The sequence below is a fragment of the Aythya marila genome, assembly GCF_965140915.1.
Source record: "Aythya marila genome assembly, chromosome: 21".
Lineage (NCBI taxonomy): Eukaryota > Metazoa > Chordata > Aves > Anseriformes > Anatidae > Aythya > Aythya marila.
This window is the reverse complement of record NC_139062.1, coordinates 4306539-4322420: the sequence shown is the minus strand read 5'-3', so window position 1 is coordinate 4322420 and position 15882 is coordinate 4306539. Positions and strand designations below refer to the sequence as shown.

Here is a 15882-nt window from a genome sequence, read left to right as displayed (position 1 = left end):
CTTCTAGCTGTGGGCTTTATTTTCAGACTCAGTGTTGGGGAAACATTACGTAACCGTAGTCCTTAAAATGAGGAAGGGGAATTGCTGGTTTCTGCTCACTCTTGTTGATTTGATAGAACATTACAGTGTTTATACACAGTTTGTGTCTGCGTGAATAAAGGAGGTGTAATTTTACTTTTCTTCTCCAGTGTTTTTGGGGTTTTACAGAATATCAAATCCACAAGCGTATTTTTTGTTGGTAATTGTGATTTTTTTTGTGTGTTGTTCTGCTATCTTAGCATTAAAACAAAGAAATGAACAAACAAAAAAATCATCTGTAGATAAAACGCTGTGGAGGGGGAACCAAAAAATCCTACTTGGACTTGTGGAACTCCTGTGACTGACTTGTAGCAACTATTTATTGATCAGGGAACAGAAATGCAGCCAATAGTTTTGTATAACACTACACTTGACTCAGGATGTTCTATTTCCTGCAAATACTTAGACCAAACATTTATCTGCTTTTTAGAATGACTATTTTCTCAATATATTATGAGGATAACTAGCAAATGTGGAAGCAACTGAAGTAATCAGCTCTGCTTATGACCATGACCAAGCTCTGAAACTTTCTGACTCAGTTTATCCTTCTGTAAAAATGAGTTGACTAAGTCGCAAGAATGTTGTGATGTTTAATTAAGTGTAATTGTTTTGCCTGTGAACTCATCCAGGTCTTGATTCAGTGCACACTGAAGTCAGTGAGGAGCTTTTAATTAATTTCATTGAGCTTTAAGTAAGCGTACGTGTACAGGCACCCATGCGCTCTTAAAGGAAGCGTGACCTAAATTTTTGCTATAGATGTTCTGTAGAGTGGCAGTGTAAAGGGTGAAACAGTTTCAAGTAAAATTACTGATAAAGGCTTTTTGTAGAAATGAGAAGGGGATAGTGTGGTTCTGCTCACCTCTGGTATCTGTTACCATACTCGTTTAAATAGATTCTTAACTCTGTGCTGGATCTTATATGGGATGCTGGTAATTTCATTGTGTCCTGGTGGCTTGCTCAGTCGGTCTGGGGATGCAGTATCAAACTTCAAGATAAACATGGTAACTGAATGTTTATGCAGAAATAATCAGCAATAACACACTTAAAATATAATTAACTTTAAGAGTTGATGCCAAATTGAGAAAAATAGGAGCATTCAAGTCTGCTTAGCTGTTTTTTTTTTTTTTCCAGGAATGTATGTAGATGCCAAATCATACTCGTTGGTTTATATGGAATTCATGAAAGAGTTTGCTTAACTCCAGAGGTCAGAAATGTCTTTTTTTTTAAAAAAACAAAAACAAAAAACAAAAACAGAACTGTTATCACTGAAACTTTATTTAGCAGCTCCAGAAGACTGCAAAATAAATCTTTCACAAATCACATAAACCTTTTTGCAACAATTTTATGTTTTACTGCCATGATTTAGTTCACTAACTCTTACAAAAGATATTTTAAACCTTAAGCAAGATTCTGTATGTGTAATAAATAGTGTGTGTGTGAAGAAATACAATTTTGGCACTTTGTTTTTAATATGTCTATTTAATTGTTCTTAGTAGCTGTGATTTTTGACATAGCTGCTACAAGCTCCTTCCTTTGGTTGATGTTAATAAAGATGTGCTGTAATTGTGCTAACAGTTTGGAAAGTGTAGAAATCTGCCTTCAGCTTCAGTAATTCTCTTTTCTCAATCTGCCTTAAATTAGGTGGCTGTTGCATGCAGCATCTTCCTCAGGGAAGCTTTCTGGAGCGGTGTGAGATCTCCTGGTGCTTTTAACCTGCAGAAGAATCTGCCTAGTCTTGAGTGTTGTTGTTAATGGTCTCTGAGCTAACACCTTTTGTTATAATTCGTATATATTGGAGTTTGATTAATCTAAATATGTTTTAATGATGCTCCCATTCTTAGTGGAAGGAGTGACATTCATCCTGTAGATGTACTGAACTCTACGTATTTAAGAGATCTTGAAACAATCAGTTTCAAGTATTTATCTTTGTTACTGTCAGTCCTTGAATAAATCAAACCTGCCAGGCAGTTCTGCTGCCAGTTTTCCATGAAGCTCATGTCTCAGGTTGGTTGCCTTTAACATGTGAGTGCCCTCGATCGTACCTTAGCCTGTGATTCTTCCAGTTGTTTTGGGACTCTGACACTGGCTGGTCCAGCGCTGACTGGGCCTTCATATAACGCTTAAAGCTCCTGTAGTCAGTATTTACTTCTCTCCAGCCCGTGTGTATGTTAGTAGGGCAGTGCTAACGAGTGATTTCTGCTGTCAAACAATGACCTCATACAGAGTTATTTCACAGTTCAGGGCTAATATAATTACCTTTACATACAAAATTGTGGCTAGGGAGGAAGGAAATTGCATCCCTGTTCCTGAGAAATAGGAAGTCTCTTGAAGGCAAGAGTTCCTTCCTTGTAATTCCTCTTTACCAAAAGCCATAGATAGCAAAACATCTGCAGTGGAATTGGGTTGTAACTAGGAATTTGTATCAAGCTTGTGAACATTAAATCCTCTCTTTAATTGATTAGTTTTTATAATTTTTTTTTCTTTCTCTCTGTTGATGTAAAGAGAGTAACAAAAATCCTTTTGTTTTGCTTTTTTAATAGATCCTTCAGGAAGTAGGCGAACTGGTATACTTCTGTAGATGTGATTAGAACAGCCAGTTAGACCAACTTATCAAACATTACCAAGAAACTTCTCAATGAATATTCTTTTATGAAGGTCCTAGGAGCAAGAAGGGTCTCTTGCCCATATCATCCATTAATAAAGATGCTACCAGATCACCGAGGAGACAGGTTCTGTGCTGGGGTCAGTGGAAAACAGGTGGATCAGAAACATATCTGTATTAGACAAATAGCCATTAAGTCTTAGTTTGAGCAAGAAGTATTAATGAAATACTGCTCCAAAGGGTTTGAAAACCAGAACTATGTAGGTTCAAAACTGAAAGCACTTGACTTCTTTGCTTATGCAGAGCATCCATGCAGAAAGGGATGCAAAAGGGTTATGGTGTTCATTTTTTTTTCTCTGAAGGGGCAAGATAAGTTGGTGTTGTAAGGGGTTTATTTGTCGCTCGTTTACAGCAAATGTTATTGATGTGTGAGGCCAGAACAATATTACATGCTGTTATAGCCAATGGTTAGGCAATTTTGGTAGTCAACAGCTATTAATCTGAAAGTGTCCTTGGTCCTAACACTGTACTTTGATAGAGTATTGCAAAACATTAAAATGCTAAATAGCAACCTAATAACAGCTCACGTTTTAATTGCTTACAAAAAATCTGGTTAGCCATAATCTCTCGACTATAAAAGAGCTGTAGGTATTTTCAGTGTTAAATGCATATGATCTGGCATTAATGGTGTTCAGATGTCAGTACAAATTACAGGGCACCATAAGTCATGTTTTAAATTGAAAGCTATCCCTAATATGCTAGGCATCTGTAGAAAGACAGTATGCTGATGAGTACCAAAGTACTGCCTATAAATATAATGGTGCTTCAGCAAGTGGGATAGTGGGGAGAAATCCTTGCAGTAGGCATTGCTCGTGATGTCTGCCATTTCTGGTTAAATATAACAGTGCCGTGTGCTTAAGCTGCTGCGAAGTTGGTTGCTAGACCACAGGCAGCTTGACTCCAAATGTGGTACTTCTATTTTAGGGGGGGGGCATGCGTGTAAATCAAAATTAAATGTTATTGTTAGTTTAACTGCTTGCAGATACTTCCTGGCATTCCGCGTGTTCTGGTTTTAGACTGTTCTGTATGGGTTTGTGATCTGTTAGCAGTGTCACTTGCCTTTTTGCTAACAAAGATCGAGGCTGCAAATTTTTGCACTAGCCAGAGGTTAACAGAGCAGTTTAATTTAAAAATCCGAACGCAAATACAGTATTGAAGCTGGCTGGAAACATAGCAGATGCTGAAGTGTTTTTCCATTAGTGCTGCCTGGTAGTTCTGAATGTGTGATTGTTCATGCGTTTCATGTTCCATTTCAAGCCACTTGAGAATTACTGAGGAATTCAGAAAAAACATCCTACCTAGGGCATTTATACCTACTTGCATCAATTTTGACATTGTATTTCATTGCATGGAAGTACAATGTAGGCACAGTAGGCTTTTTTTTAGGGTCATTAGGAAGACTGGACCAATTTCTTGCTTCTCCAGTCGACTAATTGTTTATTAGTGTTTATAGTGTAAGGTCTTTATGCCCTATGAATTAAGCTGTTTTTTTTTTTTTTGTAGCCTGTTGAGTTTGGTTTTCTGTAATATTAATGGCAGTCTCCAGGAAAACCCAGTTTTGCAGGTAATGAATGATCTGTAAGTCTTCAGAAGTTTGCAGGTTCAGTGTTACGACTTCTTGCAGAGCTTCTTTGAAAGCATGACTTCGGTCATAAAGCTGAGTTTACAAGAAGATGATGTGACCACAGTTGCTGGCCTTGATCTTCTTTGTGCATGTTGTGTATTGCCCCTTGGGTCAGTTCCTGAAATGAACATGGGATAGACATGCTGCAAGAGTCTGTCGTTGGTGACCATAATTAATAGCCCAAAATTATGGTACTTCATTGAGGGAGATGTTGTATGGATATGTATGTATGATGTGTGCAGCATGCCAACTATGTAAAATGGGAGAGAGATACGGAAAATAATTTGATTCTTGTAGGGTATTGATAAAATTATGGTGCTCATTTTTTTCACTAGTTTGATTCAAGTTAAAATCCAGCTACGCAAATAAAGCTAGTTTCTTTAAAACAAAAGAGGCACCCCGAGTTGTTTCATATGTTTACATGCTGGAAGCTTGGTTTTTTGTTTCCCAAAAGCTAGAATATTTAGAATATTTAGAATTTACGAAGAGATCCGTAGAAAGCATTGTTTTGTCTTGAGGCACGTGTGACACTTGTTTTACAACCCTAATTCTTTTGTGAGAGATACCTGGTAGTTAAAATTATTGGCTATCTATCATTATGACCTAATTTCCTGTTTAGAAGATTTGTAGCTTTGTTATAAATAGGTGCGTGAGCCTCTGTGAAAAGTGCTGGCGATCGGGACAAGAGCGGCGCTCTTCGTTTCAGCTGTTGAAGATCATCTTGACTGAAGTAAAGTATTGTAATATTTCTGTAGTTGTTTCTTTGGCTTGGGATAAAATTTGAGGATCAACTGCTGAAGCTAAGTTTTGTGACTTTTAAAAGATTTTTTTTGACATTCCTTTTTGAAGTGTGAATACATATGTGAAATTAAAGTCTTATTTACAGTTGTGTTGATGTTGCTACGTTTAATTTCAGAGGCTTCAAGCTGACTGACATGAACTGCCTAGAAATCTGTACTGCCTCTTTTAACTATAGGAGGCATGATAGATGTCTTCTGTTTTATAGCTTGCTGCTGTGGTACACCAAAAAAAAATATAAACCTAGTTTGTGTGTGCCTGAAGGTCAGGAGACAAGCATCATTTTCATAAAAATTGTGATTATAAAGCTAGGATTGTAGCTTGAGCGTTGGTGTAAGAACTGCTTTATTAAATTGGGGAGCTTTTCTGAATGCACTTCATTACCACTATTGAAGTGCTTTCTAAAGCTCTGGAGGGTGATCCAGCACTGGGGGAAGAAGGAAAAAAAAACACAACTGCCTGTTTTTGTAGTTTTTCATGTCTAAGTGGCAGTGGTTTGGGTTGTTTCCCATCCCTCTTGAAGAGGGAGGACTGTACTGTTGTGTTCAAAATTTAAATGTAATGTTTACAAGATGTGAACCTACCACTGGAGTTCCTGCTGACTAAAAAATTGGGACTAAATGGAGCAAATTGACTAAAATCTGGGATTCAGATTCAATAATCGTACAGAACATTATACTTAACATAAAACAATAAGATGAAAAATGCACGTTAAATATTTCAGTTCTTACTGTTCACCTATAAATAGGTAGCTGTTATGAATTCTCCATTGTCATGTCCCTCTGGAGATGGGAATTAATCCAGCTTCCAGCTGCCTGTGACTGAAGGTCATGAGTCAGATTGAATTAGAGGAAAATTTGCAGCAGGATTTTGCAGACTCTGGTTCCTGACTTCAGGTTTTAGGCTCCAGCTTGGAAGGTTTTTAGGGCTCAAGCTGTTCTCTGAGAAATGTCATTTGAAAATTAACAAGGCTTAAAGGTGCAGCGTCCCCTTGCTCTTACAAGTTTCCCAGTATGACCATATTTTAACCACTGAAGTACTCAATAGTACAGCTGTGGAGGCTAATAGCTTAACCTTGGATAATGATATCACAGAGTTAAAGGGACCTCTTCACGCTGGCTGTTAACTCAATTTGTGTAGTGCAAATGAAAGCTGCAGTGGTCGGTCTTATTCACCCTAACTTCTTATCTGAGCTTTTATAATCCTATCCCATTAATTGAGGTTTTTAGCTGCCTTGAACAGAACCTGCCAGATTCAAGAAAAAAAAAACCCTAGCTCCTATTGGATTTCCTTTGGCTATAACTAGAAATGATATAATGCATTAAAGGGGTAGTCAGCTGTAACCTACATTTGAAAAAGCTCGCCAGGTGGCTGCAGTAAGTACCCAAAATTATTAAGACTGAATATGTAAAACATTACTAACATTTACTGACAGTTTACTGCCTTTTTTCCTCTCAATTTAGGCTGTGCAAAGTGCTTCATTTCACCTTTTTTCCAATACCAGTAAAATGGCGATGCTCAGAATGTCAGCAGTAGGAGATCTCCAGTGGTGGGGGAAATACAGAACTGGAAGGAACAAAAGCTCACGTTGCTTTTTGTTGCATAAAAAAAGCATGCCTTTAAAACGAAGTGAGGTGCTTAAATAGCTCGATTTATGCAAAATTTACCAACGTTCTTTTTTTTTTTTCTTTTTTAAATCTTTTTTTGTTGTGTTATGAAATTGTCTTAGGTTCTTTTTCTTTTTTTTTTTAAAGGGTGGGGGCGTCGGTAATTTAGAAACTCTTTATTTTAAACCCTTCTGTGGTGTTGCCCAGCAAAAAAACCCTTCCAGGTTTTGAATTCATAAGAGTGTAGGTGGAAGTGAGGGAAATACAGTTATAAATGTGTGATTTCCAATTGCTGCATGCTGGAATCCTCCTTTACTGAAGGAGCTAGGTGAAAGCACTCCTTGCCAGCAAGCTTCAGTTTCCTTAGGAGCTGTTTCCATCTGTTCATAAAACAGAGCTGTTAAACTGAGTTTGTGTTCACATTTCTTCTGTCTACATTTTTTAAGTAGTGAAAATGGGGTATTTGATGTTCTAAATCAGGCTAGGAAAATAAAGGGGGCTTGCCTACCTGGAAAGGTTGTATTTTTTCACTTCATACTGGACTCGTGTGCAGGGTAGTAATTGAAGGGACACCTAGGGTGCTCTTTTCATTCACTTTTGTGACAGATTTTCCTGTCATGATGGACATTTCAACTAACAATGTGGAAAGGTAGGCGAGCATCGCTTCCATTAGCAGAAAAGTTAAAAAAACAAAAACTGAATCCTCTTCTACCTTGGCAGCATTCTTGTGAAATAGCCCAACTGTTTTCAGGCATATGTACATCTGCTTCCAAAATGTCCATTTTACTCTCATCCCTAGCTTGCTGCCTTGCTAGAAAGTGCAACTTCTTGCATGAAGAAGGTGATATTTGCTCTTTGTTTTGCACAGGGGACAGCATTGCACACAGTTTTTCCACTACCAGACAGATCGGTTTGGTAGGCAGGCAAACGGGGACTGGAGCAGGGATGTCAGACGTGCTTGGCTCTGCCCAGTCCACATGTTGGGCCTTGCAAAGCAGCAAGCATTCCTGTGATCCTCGCCCAGCCCTTCTGCAGGCAGAGCGAGGAATGAAGTGCTGAAGAACAGGGCAGCTTTTCCACTTGCTTACTGACCCCGCGTTTACTGCTCAAGGAGGGAAACAACGTTTTTAAACCCAAATTTACGTTTTGGTAAAGCTGGGCTGGCAGCTTTGGCTGTAATATACGGATCCTCCTCATTTATTATTCTGTCTTGTGAATCATCTTAATAATACATGAGGCCCAAGTTTTGTTCCCTATGTGTGCCAAACAAGGAAAAATTAGGTGACCCAATTATGTCTGTTTTGCAGTGTTGGATGCAGCAGGACAAACTTGTAGGATCTGGTCTTTTAACGCAGTTTAGTGAAAGACACAATTACTTCAGGCAAAAAAAAATAAAAGCTATGCTTTTGAAATGCACGGTTGAGTCTTTTTCATGAGAGAGGCATTAAATAATGTCACTGGGAAGTACAACCGTGCTTGGCTGCAAGATAGATGAGGTCTTGGCAGCCCAAAGCATTCCTGTTGACCTTGCGAAACTCTTACTCGTACCTGGAGAGACCAGTTCCAGCCGTGATAGAACAGGGCATCCTGTATGGCTTCACCAGCGCTTGGTACCTCTTTCTTCAGCACTAGTAATTCAGGTATGATCACTGGGAATTCGACAGTACTCAGAAATACCAGCAGTGCTTTGCTTTGACCAAGAAATATCAATGGACATGTGACTAGGATTCTGAATATCCTGGGTTCTACCTCTTTATTCGCAAAAAGTTTACACAGAAATTGTTATTAATTCAGTCAAATCTTTCTTTTTTTAACTGGGAGATGACAACTCTGTTTATTTTTAGATTCAAATTCTTCTAGACCCGTATCCCATTTGTTCTCTTGAACGAGCAGCCTTCCAGTGTTCTGTTAATGCTATGGAAATCCCTTCAGCACGTAACTGTTGGTATTTTTCTGTCTCCCTGTTTTGTGTTTGTTTTTTTTTTTTTCTGAGAAGAATCAAAATGTTGTGGGATTGTTTCTCGTATGCAACATAACGTATTTGACAAGAATAGGAAAACATATTAATTCTGTGTTCGTCCTATTACAGTAGGATTCAGTGGTTCTTTGATAACAGTTTGGTTTATAGGACATGCCAAACTAGTTGCTGTTTGGTTTTCCTCTTTGTTGTTGAGTGCCAGCATCCTTCACCTGGCATGCTGTGTCCTGGTGCCTGTTCCATTTCCTTAAGCTGTTGTAATTCAGTGACGTACATATTTTAAACCATGTTTCTTTTTGATTATTATGCCTTATGTTTTAGCTTAAAAACTCATTTATCTCTCTGGTTGGGGCAGCATCGTGAGTTAAGTGGTAGAGCCTAAGGCTTCCACCTCTTTCCAGCTCCCGTGTGGACTACTCTGAACTTGTAAACATTGGTTCACTGCTGGTAAGACTTTTGTATGTTAAAAAATACTCTGACCCAAGCGTACAGCATTGTAAGGAAGCAGAATTATTTAGGAGAGAAGGACAAGCATGGAATGAAACTGGAGACCATGTGTAGTAAAGTTACTTTATTTCTGTGGTAAAGGACCTTGCATGGTTTTATCTGTTCTGAAGTCTTTGCCTGGGAGTGTAAGCCCATTGGGGCTGGGAGAATTTTGATTTTAAGTCTGAGAAATGGTTTTATGATCTTGTATTCCAGTGACACCTTAAGTGGAAGGTGTTTGGTTATGCTTTCTCATGCTTGTGGGAGTGCACTGTGTATAGCTGGGCTTCAGCAGGATCTTGCAACCAGGAGAAAATCTGCATCCTACTTTCCATGGTGGAAGTGCTGATTGGTGTGACCAGCCCAAGCAGCTGTTTTTAGTACCTGTTCAGTTGTTGAGAGGCTTGTGTGACGATCAAGTGATGCCAACCTCCCTATGTCCTGCAGCATTCACAAGCTGCACGAAGCAGCTACCAGTTGTGTAGGCAGAGGGACAAAAAATTCAGCAGAGGCAAAATCAGCAATGACTGCAGGAGTGGAAGGTGGGTACAGGTGAGCAAAGAATTAGAGATGGTAAATTTCCACGAGCCAAAAAATTAAACAGAGCTGAAAAGTGCTGCAGGGATGGATTGCTGTGTTAGCACACAGGTCCGTTGGGGCTTTCAAGGCTGTGAGCATAACTCATCCTGGTGATGATTCAGCTGTCCTTCAGCTGTCTTGCTAAACTCTTTCTCATATTTTGCACTTCTTCCCTCCCACCCCTAAAATACACAGTTGCGAAATATTTTTAGATCCTATTTCTTAGGGTTCGTTAGGGATGAACGTGGAAGTGTTGATGTATAATGGAAAGCGCTGGACGTGTGAGCTGGTGGTTGTCATAGCTGGGAACAAGGTGGCAGGACGTGTGACTTTGGACTGGTCACCAGGCCTTTTCTTTTGTCCTCACACCTTTAAGAAAAAGTAATGAAACCTGATTTATATAACTTATTCCAGGCATTTGGAAGCCTTTAGCAGTAAATGTGTGCGTTATTCAGAGGATTTGCACTGCAGTTTAGCAGAGAATTTTTCAAGGTACAGTGTGCAAGCTCGATGGTCTATTTATGTATTTGCTGTGATGAAGGTGAGGTGAGTTCATCTGGGAGCAACTGTGTGGATCTGACAGAGGCAGCATGTTTTTAGTGCTGCTGCTGACTTGGAAAGGGGCTGTTGTTTCTTGAAAGTAAGACTATCTGCAGTTTAAGCTTTCTAGATGGTCATGAAAATGACGTGTAGAGTATGTTTCAGTTCTCAGCTGAATTCCCCTGAATTTATAGGGTCAGGAAAACATTTGATCTTTCTCTCTTAATTTGTGTTTGGTGTTAAATATAACATAAATGCATAATGACTATTCTTAGCAATTTAGGGGAGGATTGGGAATTCTGATGGTAGCCATAAATACGCCGTAACTGTCAGTAGGACGTAAATGCATCTCAGAAGTGGTTAGTACCTGTGTGCTGATCTTCTCCTTTAGGAAGGAGCTCTCAGGTGTGTGGTGAGTATTTGTACAGTCTGTGTGGGTTCTTTGAGGTCTACAGAAATGAGAGCAGCAATTAGATCCTATAAATGTCCTGTTGTCGGTGCTGTAGATAATCTTTCCTGGGACCGCGTTGCATATTTAGAGGGCAAGAACAGTAGGAACTAATTAGTGAGGTATGGCTTAAATAGAGCAGGCAATTTTTCTCCTCCGGAGAAATGAAATTAATTCTTTTAAGCCCAAGATAAAGCTCAGCTGTTGCAGCGTTGCTTAGTAAGGGCCACTGTAGAGAACACATGGGTGAAGTTAGCAGGTACCTCGAATTCAGCCTTTTTTGAATAAATCTGGTGTACAGAATGGTTGAGTAGCCCTAGCTACTCCGTCTTTGTTTCTCTGCTAGTAAAGGTGTCTGCATGGGGTCACTGTGAACAGCCATGAAAGAAACTGGATTTGTCTAGATTTGCCTTCACTTACTGACTTTATTTTAAAACAGAGAGTGTGTTTGATAAGTTTAAAGTGGTTTGATAAGTTAATGAATGGTGCAGCTATGCATATATTCCCTAATCAGAAACTTAATTAAGTATAGCAGCTTATGGTAATTATTACATAGTTCTAGCTGTGATGCTGTCCTAAGTAGCAGGCCCTTACTGTTTCATTGCACGTAAGAGGACCTGAACTACCACTTCATTTGTGAGCTCGAACAGCTTGTCTTACAGACTAATGTGATGGCAGTAGGAGTTGTAAACTCTTACCAAGCCGATGTGCCCAGTGTAAGTTGTGAAATATGTTCAGAAATATGTCACGAGTCTAAAATAACACATGTAACTGTTCGACGTTGGGGACTGAACAGTGGGGTTGGTCTGAAACGTTCTGAGCAAAAGAATTTTATAGCCCAGCATTTAATTGCCAGTCTTTGTAATTGCTATATTCACATAACATATGCATAGCTGAAAACAATAATTTTGGTCAAAGTCACCATGCTTTCCATTTCTCCCTAGTTTTCCTCAAATCTTTGGTAAGCTACGCCTGTTTTTTTTTAATCTAGAAGAAATTACATGTCCTTTCTTTTATTGGCTTTTACAGGGAGCTGGGGTTTATGCTGAAAGCTTCTTAAAGAATGCAAAGCTGAATGCATTCCATTCTCAAGTGATTGGGAATGTCATTGGTATGGACAGGGTGTAAATCTTGCAGATGTAGAATGGCTTGACCTTTAAGAAAACTTATTCTTTAAGAATAAAAAGGATCTACAAACTCCAGACTAGCCTACACTTTTATGAATTTTGGCTAGACCAGGATATAAAGCAGACTGTGATTCAAAACATACTGAAGGTTTTTTTTTTTTCCTCTGGTTCTCGGCTTTGTATATTTATGTAATGCTTTGCTCATTTTCTTTTCACAGGGCAGTTTCCCCATCCTGTTTTTTCCAAATCTGACCGTTAATTGGGGCTGAACACACGGATTATCTGATCTTCTGAGGTTTTTAGAAGCAGGTATGTTGGCAGGGAAATCTCTTAATATTTTACTTGTTTGGGAGGGGACATGGTGGAGGAGCTTTCTTCATATATGTACCAGAAAGAGTTGTAGGTTTAGGGAAATTCTGTTAAGTAACATTTCATTATGTATAGCATATTAATGTCACTTTCTTGAGAAAGCGAAGTGGCTAAGTACTTCAATAAGACTTTCCAGTCCTTCATTTGTAAAGATGGATTGTGCTGACTTCTGAGAACAGACTAGCTTCGTAAGTGGTTGTGGAAATTTACTGGTGTAATTATATGATACATATGGTGTGTATTATTTGTCATCCTAAAGGATATGATTCTTCTATGATTCTTCAAAAAAGCTTTATGTAGCAGGGACAGAGATAGGTTTAAAGTTTTCAGTCTCAATATTGACTTAAGACTTTTGTTTCTACTTGAATGTCAAGTAGGAAAAGCTGTGGTAGCTGAAATTCACCCAAAATAATTATGTGGTGTATGAAGAGCAAAGCACTGTTGTGCTGTAGTCTTAATTTAGCCTCTTTATACATATATTTGTGTAGCTTTTGATTCATGCTGTGTATTTTCACCCCATGTTGCTACTACCAAGGTGAAGTATTCACCAAAGGGGTAGGTTTTAGTATTCTTTAATCCTTCCTGTTAAATAGGTAGCTTCATGATGAATCCATCTTGGTTCAAGCTTGCTTCAGAAGGACCAGGTTTAAATAGGAATATTTCATTATCCCTTTTTAAGAGTTTGATAAGTTAATAAGTGACTGGAAGACTATTATACTGGAAGACAATGAATAACTATATCTATTGACTGTCAGTCTCTCAAATCATCTGATGTGTAATGAATGGGATGATGAAATGTGCAGATCTCCCCAGCTGGCATGGAAGCAGCAGCGGCATTTTCTTGGAGTTTGTGGATAGTGCCACCTATTGGTTGATATTCCATATAACTTCCATTCTTAAACCATAGGTGTGTTACCATGTTTCAGGTGTCTTGATTTTTGTTTTTTCCTGGAAAAAACAAAACACTTCAGCTTCAGAAAGAGCTTTTTTTTTTTTTTCAATGTAATACACAACATGCTGATGGAGGGGTTGAGACTGTGAAAAGATCTCCTATACAGTGTTATCGAGCTGTTCTCTTTCTGTAAACATGATTTTTCATCCAGTTTCTTTAGAAGTATAAATTCATGCACTTTTAAACTACTTCGAAGCACTTGTTTACTGTATCTGGCTGCTCCACTCGTTGCCCTATCAGTCTTTGTTCCCAGACTTCACTGATTGCATTTTATAACAGAACTGTTGCATCGGTTTGGAAGGAGAGATGTGCCCATTTGTCTGAGCAAGCTGCTATGAAAGCTGAAACAGTGAGGAGTTATGTCAGGTATCATTATAGAGTATATTTATATGAAGAACCAAATAAAAGAATTGAGGAAAAAATACAAATATGATAAACTCTTAGATTATTTTTTTTAATTACCTCCTTATTTGTGGCGTTTGATTCTGTAAGTCAGACCAGTCAAGATATCCATGCGTTTCCAAACATGGACATGACAAAATATTGTGATTACTGCCAAGAATATTGTATGTTTTTCTTTATCATTTTCTAACATAGAAATTCAAATTATTTTTTTCTACTGCTGCAGGACTAAATAAATTCTAACAGATTGAATTGTCCCATTAGACAGGCCCATTAGCTATGATATTATTAAACCTTGCTGCTCCAAGTGTTTTGTAGAGTGATAGATTGGTGCAATTTGGAAATGCTGGAACAGTATATATTGGCGTAAGCTAGCAGAACAAAACAGTACTGTAAGACACACATTACTTGAATAGAGTTTCCCTATTGACAGTAAGTAAAAAATGAGGAAGAATTCAATGCCTTTTTTTGGGAGGGAGCAGGGGACAGTGATGAGGGCATAAAGAGAGCTATCTGTCTGTAGAGTAGGGATAAAAGTAAGTTGGACTTCATGGTATAAACATCCTGTATATTAGAGAGGGGACTATGCAGATGAAGAAATGAGGCAAAAATGTATACAGGACAGTCCTGTTACGTTGTTCTCCTCTAGACTGAGTTCTTTGGCTACTAATACAGCACCTTCCTGCTTCAAGTAACAGTATTAAAGAAATAAAATAGTAGTATGTATCAGTTCAACATGAAGAACCAGTCACACGTTTTCAGCCTTTCAATCTTGTTTGGTATCTTGATTTAATGGTTATAGTTTCATCTGTCTCAGGATAGATATAACTTAACATCTCTTGCTCACTGTCTTACTTTGTTCATTAGCTTACTGTTGACATCACTTGTTACCACTCACAAATTGCACTCCTAGGAACCTAATCCAATCTGCTTACCTCAGAGTTGATGTACAAAATTATGAGATCATTTTATTCCCCCTTCAGAAAGCAATTTGCTGATTATAGTAAAAAATAAAATCATCATTACCTTGCACATTTACAGGCTGCAAGTTTTTGAGCCCAACCATCTCTACCAAATGGGTATAATGCAAATCTTCCCAGTGGGAAATTCTTCAGACAGGACTGGTGATAGAGCTTTCTCCACTCTGCTGTCTTCATGCTAAGTAATGTGGGTGGCAAAGCCTATCCCTGCAGCTGCTACTTAAGTTTGCATTATTTCTGACTCATTCAGGAGGGCCCGTGTGTAATTTTAAACTATTTCCACACCCAGATTACTTTCCCTTAAAAATAATAATGATAAAGTGGGGGGAGAGTTGGTAATGACCACAGGAGAACATTACGTGTAAAGCAGTGGTGTTTGAACCTGCTGTGGTACAGTCCTCACTAAGCATACCTCATGTCTCATGCATTCCCTTCATTACTAAGATTCAAAAAATCAGATTTATAGCTTTATATAGGACCAGACCCCCTTGTGTGAATGAAAACCGATTGGAGGACGGTTCTGGAGCCAATTCTCTGAGCTGTGCGTTGTGGAAGAGGAGCTGCTTTAAACTTCCATCCAGGCATTCCTGAGCAGGGGTTATGTTCTCCAACACATAGTACTTGTAACAGGTTTATTTAGTTTATTACACTGATGTATCAATGTATTATTTGAAGCATTATTATTTCCTAAATTTGCAGTTAAGACTTTTACTATTGCTGACTTAAAATTCATCTTGGAATATATTAATAGCAGCTGAAGGTTATTCCTGACCACTTTGACTTGATAAACATGGTATTGTGGACTTAGAAGAATTATTGGATACTCAGGCAATAAATTACGATGATGTTATACCATCTAGAATTTACTTGGCATTGTCTGTTTATTCTCTGATGTTACTATTCTTAATTAAAACAGAAAAGCAAAACTTCAACTTAAGCAATGTGAGAAAGCATGCTAAGCTGTATTCTTTCCCTGTTCCTCTTAATTCTTTTTTCTCTTCAAAACCATTATATAAATTTTTACAAACTTTTACAAAATGTGAAGTGTTTTTTTTTTATTATAAAAGAGAAAGACTTAAGATTTCATTCAGCTTTTTTTTTTCTCCAGTGTAAGCTTGATGGCTGTACATTCTGCATCCTGTTTTCATGTTAGCTGTGGTTATTTACAGGGCAATAAAACAAAAACACAGGCTTTTCTGTCAGGGTACTTCTTTCATCCAGTTGTTAGGTTTCTCATTTTCTACTCATGCAG

At 38.3% G+C, this 15882-nt stretch overlaps 1 protein-coding gene across 2 annotated transcripts in view; it reads left to right on the top strand.

Annotated features, from left to right (window-relative positions):
- Positions 1-15882, top strand: part of CTNNBIP1 (catenin beta interacting protein 1) — a 34026-nt gene that overhangs the window by 4098 nt on the left and 14046 nt on the right. The window contains exons 2-3 of one of the 2 annotated variants that reach the window (XM_082777134.1): positions 1210-1282; positions 12146-12236. The gene's annotated coding sequence lies outside the window, so the exon portion shown is untranslated. The remainder of the gene's footprint in view (positions 1-1209; positions 1283-12145; positions 12237-15882) is intronic. The other variant, XM_082777133.1, reaches the window with a different exon arrangement.